The following is a 6044-nucleotide window of genomic DNA, read 5'->3' as shown; positions in this document are numbered from 1 at the left end:
ATCCATGGGTTCACCCATGTCCCCTCCCTCTCGAACTTCATACCATCTCCTTCCCCATACCACCCTTCTAGCTGGTCTCAGAGCCCCTGTTTGAGTTCCCTGAGTCACACAGCAAATCCATGCTGGCTATCTATTTTACATGTGGTATTGTAATAGGTGGCTTAGTAACAACAGACCCTTACTTCTCTCTCAGTTTTGGAGGCTGGGAGCTCCACGATCAAGATAGACCAGGTGGTTGGTAGACGGCGGTCTCCCTGTGTCCTCAGAGGGCACAAGGGGTGAGCCATCTCTCTGGGGTCTCTTTCATAAAGGCCCTCATTCCCCCCAGGAGGGTCCCACCCTCATGACCAAATCACCTCCCAAAGGCCCTGTCTCCTAACACCATCCCCTTGGTGACCTCAGCTTGCACTGAGGGAAGAATTAGTGCAAAGACCAGAGAGCTGCTCACACATACAGTGTGCACCAGCAAGGCTCTTGGTTTAACTAGCAAACCCTCTGAAGAAACTGCAAGCAGGCTGAGGTCAGCATGCTCGCCCCGCCCTTGAGGTCTCTGTGTTCTGTGCTGTGTTGCCTTCATTGAACTGTGCTTTCCACAGGACTTGTTTTTCCATAGCATCTAGTTGCATCATATCATGTACACACAGAGAGATGCTTCATCCATGTCAACTCTGTCATTCAGTTGATGACAATTTGTGAAGCAATGTCTCGTCTCAATGCCCAGCACTTACAGGAATAGGACAATCCATGCCTATAGAGATCTTACAGCCCAAAAGGGAATCGGAAGTGTATCCACATGCGCACAAGGCAGAAGTAAGAAGCACAAACCGAATGGAAGTGAGGGCTGCAGGGGGACAGAGGAGGGGGGTTTTCTCCTGGGGCAGGGGTGGGGGCTTTCCTATGGGACTGGTGTGCTGGTGATTCTGGACCCCTGGGGTGCATGTTTGAGGGGAGACGTGGGGCAGGACAGGGTGCCCTGGGCTGGGAAGCAGGAAGGACAGCAGACAGAGGGGCTGGGGAAGGTCAGGCCCCCAAGGAACAGGGGGTCACACTTCTGGGAGCACAGAGCACCCCACCACGATTCCCCGATAGTCTGCGTGGGGAGCTCAGAGAGCATCCTCAAGGATTTCAGGATTCACCTGGGATCAGATACCACACAACAATCTCAATGACCAGTGGGCAAGATTCTTTAACTTTGAACAAAATTTATTCTGGTTTAAATTTTAGAAGCTCTGTCGAAGGGTGCAGTTTCTGTCTCCACATCGGTCCCGGCTGCATCTTCGCCTTCTTTTACCACGACCTGCAGCATTTTACTCGGGGCCGGAAACAGATGCCAATCTGTATCATGTGTCCAGGGCACCTGTTCGGCAAACAGATGCCTCCATTCGTATGGCAGCTTGCAAAATCACTTATTCCTTGAGTAAATCGTAAAAAGAGAATGAAGTGGGGAAAACGTGTCAGCAGGAAAGCGGCATCTCGAGAAGGCCAGCTGTGTCCCCTCTGAGCGAGGCCCTGGGGCTTTCTGTGCTGAGATGCGGACACGGCCTTGTGAAAACAAGATGTGAGTCCAGAACCCCGTGGACCAGCTTCCAGACAGACACTGACCCTGCCTGGGCTCTGGTGGACCCTCACATTTCCAGAACCAGAGGCTGAGGGACTGGGGTGTGAGGACCCTGGTTGTGTGCAGGGTCAGCTCCACCATGAGGGCAAAGACTGGGAAGCTCTGCTACATCCACCTTCCCACCAGGAGTCAGAAGTGGCCCCCGGGTTCTATTTTCACCACTTAGTTTTCCAACTCATGGAGTCAGTCAAGTAGTGCAGCTGAGATAGGAGGAAAAGATGCAGCTGAAAGTACGAACTGGTTAAAGAGAACTTACTCTCAAAGTAACTTAGAGCTGACAGTGACAATGGTTCAGAAAAAAAAGTTTTGTATCATCGTCTCTACTGACTCAGAAAGCTCTCAGCGCTGGTGCCAGTCAGCCCCGCTCCTCCTCCTTTTGTGGTTTCCTCCGGACCAGAGGCCTTCCCGTCTTCCTCACATGCCTTTTTCCTCTTGACCACAAGGCACCTCTGGTCCCTCTCTAGTTCCCCGTCCAGGGATAGAACCCGGGGCCCGGGCACTGAGAAGCCACATTCCTTACACCCCTGTCCTCTCTCCCTGCCACTGTGCTAAGAGTTGGGTTACAGTCATAAACAACACTGATCAGACTAGGCCTTTTCAACTTGATTTTGACATCTAATCAGTTGTCTCAGGTCTCAGTCTCCGCATCCTCTCCCTCCCTCCCTCCCTCCCTCCTTCCCCCCTACATATTTTCATCCTATTTCCGGAAATATCAAGAGTAAGATGAAAATCAGACAGCCGATCCTGCACACTGCTTTGGATGTGCTGCCTCCCAGCTGTGGAGCGAGGGTCGCATCGCCAGCGACATGTCCTGGAGGACCTTCCTGCTGAGGAGACTCAGCACGGAGCGTCCCAAGGGCAGCTCCCGAAGCCCAGGCTCAGGCTGACTCTCCTCTGGACTTGGCTTGTCACCCAGAGCTACCACCCTTCAAATAGAAAGATCTATAAAGCGACGTTCTGCGCTTCTGTCATGGGACAAAATCAAATTTCTTGCTTTTATGAAAAAGAAAACAAGGAGAGTCACTTAACAGAGGCATCTTCTGTTTCCTCCTCATGAAACCAATGAGGAGACGGGCTCAGAAGCTTTGACTCACTAGAGTGGCTTAGAAACAACCAGGAATTTTGCAGGGCCGTTCTCAGACCCCTCTCGCTACTAAGGACTCAGCACTGGCTTCTCAGAAGCATCAAATATGAAGGTTTAGTCTGACCACGTGTAGATGGGGGTAGCAGGACAGAAGGAGGTAGAAACAGGAGAGAGAGCCCACGGCTCCCCCTGGAGCTCCCAGGAGCTCACCTGACCCAGCAGACAGGACCACGAAGAGGAGCGCGAGGAGCAGGTGATGGAGCCTCATGCTGGCGTCCTGAGCTCTGTGGCTGATGCTGGAGAAGAGGCTGCGCTTGCCGCTTTAAAAAGGTGCCAGGTTCCGGGAGGAATTCTGCGCTGGCTGTGGATTTGGTTATTAGGATCTGGTTAACTTAGCCTCTTCCCTGTGTGTCATGGGAGTGGCCTTTATAGCACAAAGCAGGGGCAGTCACTTGTATGCTAATGAGGCTGTGGAAACCCCAGGAAAAGCTTTCCTGCTGCCCTTTTAACCACAAACTTCTCCTTGGCAGTCAGTTCAGCTGATGGGCAGGGGTGTGGCAAGCGGCACAGACTTGCCTGTTTCCCCTGGCAGGGGCACAGACTTCTTGTTGAATCTTCATTTACCCGTTCCCCAGCCTCACCCTCACCCTTCCAGGGCTTTAAAACTGCCCACTGTTTTCCTGTGCAGAAGGAAATGGCACCCTACTCCAGTATGCTTGCCTGGAAAATTCCATGGATGGAGGAGGCTGGTGGGCTACAGTTCATGGGGTTGCAGAGAGTCAGACATAAAAGGCAGAATTCACTTTCTTTATTTCTATACCTCCTTTTGGGCTTGAAGAAGCACAAGCTGGAATCAAGATTGCAGGGAAAAATATCAATAACCTCAAATATGCAGATGACACCACCCTTAGGGCAGAAAGTGAAGAGGAACTAAAAAGCCTCTTGATGAAAGTGAAAGAAGACAGTGAAAAAGTTGGCTTAAAGCTCAACATTCAGAAAACTAAGATCATGGTATCTGGTCCCATCACTTCATGGAAGATAGATGGGGAAACAGTGGAAACAGTGTCAGACTTGATTTTTGGGGGCTCCAAAATCACAGCAGATGATGATTGCAGCTGTGAAATTAAAAGACACCTATTCCTTGAAAGGAAAATTATAACCAACCTAGATAGCATTTAAAAAGCAGAGATATTAGTTTGCCAAAAAAGGTCCGTCTAATCAAGGCTATGGTTTTCCCGTGGTCAAGTATGGATGTGAGAGTTGGACTGTGAAGAAAGCCGAGTGCTGAAGAATTGATGCTTTTGAACTGTGGTGTTGGAGAAGACTCTTGAGCGTCCCTTGGACTGCAAGGACATCCAACCAGTCCATACTAAAGGAGATCACCCCTGGGTGTTCTTTCGAAGGACTGATGCTGAGGCTGAAACTCCAATCCTTTGGCCATGTCATGCAAAGAGTTGACTCATTGGAAAAAACCCTGATGCTGGGAGGGATTGGGGGCAGGAAGAGAAGGGGACGACAGAGGACGAGATGGCTGGATGGCCTCACTGACTCAATGAACATGAGTTTGAGTGAACTCTGGGCGCTGGTGATGGACAGGGAGGCGTGGCATGTTGCAGTTCATGGGGTCGCAGAGTCGGACACCACTGAGTGACTCAACTGAACTGAACTGATAGTTCCTTTTGGAGAAGGAAATGGCAACCCACTCCAGTGTTCTTGCCTGGTGAATCCCATGGACTGAGGGGCCTGGTGGGCTGCAGTCTACGGGGTTGCAGAGAGTCGGACACAACTAAGCAACTAACACATTACACTGTTTCCATGAAAGGCTTGTTTCAGGCCCAAATAGGGACTAACTCGTTCAGAGGCAGTTTCACTCCCTGGGCAAGACTTGCTGACTCCCAGCATCCACAGAGACAGCCATGCTCTTTCTGGCCCCTGGAGCACTGAGGGAAGAGACACAGTGGTCCCTGACCTGCTCCCCACACCAGCTAGCATGTTATGGGATGGCAGCAGCAGTCGCTGCCAAAATCTTGGTTTTCTTTGCCCACCAGAGCTGAATAAAAATTGCGGAGAAAGAGTTTGGAGGACACATAAAGATGGCTTTAATCATTAAGCCGGAAGATGGGAGAATACAATAGGTTCCTGCCTCAAGGAGCCTGTCTCCCCTCCATCGGGAATCCAGGGAATCATACAGTCAGGGCTCACAGTCAGGGCTTGGAGATACGGGACAAAAGGTGTAGGGGTCCTGAATTCTCTCTTTTGCACTGCTGGGAAACAGTAACTAGGCCAGTGTCAGGTAGCTAGGTCTTTGGGTCTGGCAGTTGGTCCTGGTGCTTGGGTCCATTGTCCTGTGGATTTCCTGGTGACTTTCTTCCTGTAATACAAAAGGGGGAAAGCAATCCACTAGGGGTGGCTTCCAAAGAGAGTGCACCATAAAGTTAAGCATCAACATGAGGTTAAAACAGAGCAAAGAGAGGTACCAAACTACAAGGGGAGGTTTATGATGCGATAAAGTTAAGTATCAGGATGTGGCTAGAATAAGTTAAAGGATAATAGATGCAGAATGTGGCTCCTGCAGAAATGGAGGGCCATAAGTGTCAGGTGTAGTTCGCATAATAGGTTAGTCTTCTGCAAAGAAAAAACTTGGTTATCAATACAGACTGTAGGTTAGGAACAGTTCAAGTGGACAAAGACACAAATGGGAAAAAAGAAAGAAAGGGGGGAAAAAAACTTTTATTAATTCTCTGCAACACCATCACACACCTGTCTCATGAAATCTTAGTGGGACACGTGATGGGCAGATGGGTGCTCTGTTTCCCTTCATCAGACACAGAGTGGGAGATGACACTGCCACTGAACGCATGTCCCCAGCCTAGTATCACGAAGCAGGCCCAGCAGTGGAGACCCCTTCAATGGGTTGAGGGGGACCTCCATCACTAAGTAACATCCCTCACTTAGTAACATCCATCCATCTCAGTGTTGGAGAGACACTGACCTGGCTTTTCAGAAACGCTAAATCTCAGGATGGAATTTGCCATACACCTCTGAGTAGAACTCCAAGCCCTTTAGAAATGTGGGAACCCAGGAGGACCCCATCCTGAAGGAGCCCCTGGAGCTTCAGTCCTGTTCAGGTCCCCCGCTGTGTCTCAGAGTCTCAAATCTGAGGCTTGGCAAAGCCATGGAGACTGCCTCGAGCAGACAGTCCCTGGCTGGCACCCAGGGATAGGATTTTTCTGAAGGAAAATAAGTTGTCTTGATCATAGTTCCTTCTGCTATAGCTCTAAATGATATTTGAGAGAGGTAGATAGCATCTACATATATATATATATATATATATATATATAT

General features: G+C 49.9%; 1 long non-coding RNA gene across 1 annotated transcript; it reads right to left on the bottom strand.

Annotated features, from left to right (window-relative positions):
• Window positions 1-1166: 1166 nt before the first annotated feature.
• On the bottom strand, window positions 1167-3313 carry LOC109553496 (uncharacterized). The gene is made up of 2 exons (XR_011564498.1): window positions 2913-3313; window positions 1167-1412 (listed from the first exon to the last, which is right to left on the bottom strand). It is a non-coding gene; the product is annotated as an uncharacterized lncRNA (long non-coding RNA).
• Window positions 3314-6044: the final 2731 nt, after the last annotated feature.

The sequence above is a fragment of the Bos indicus genome, chromosome 27, assembly GCF_029378745.1.
Source record: "Bos indicus isolate NIAB-ARS_2022 breed Sahiwal x Tharparkar chromosome 27, NIAB-ARS_B.indTharparkar_mat_pri_1.0, whole genome shotgun sequence".
In the NCBI taxonomy this organism is placed as follows: Eukaryota; Metazoa; Chordata; class Mammalia; order Artiodactyla; family Bovidae; genus Bos; species Bos indicus.
Note: the sequence above shows the minus strand (reverse complement) of the source record. Positions and strands in the feature narration are given on the sequence as shown.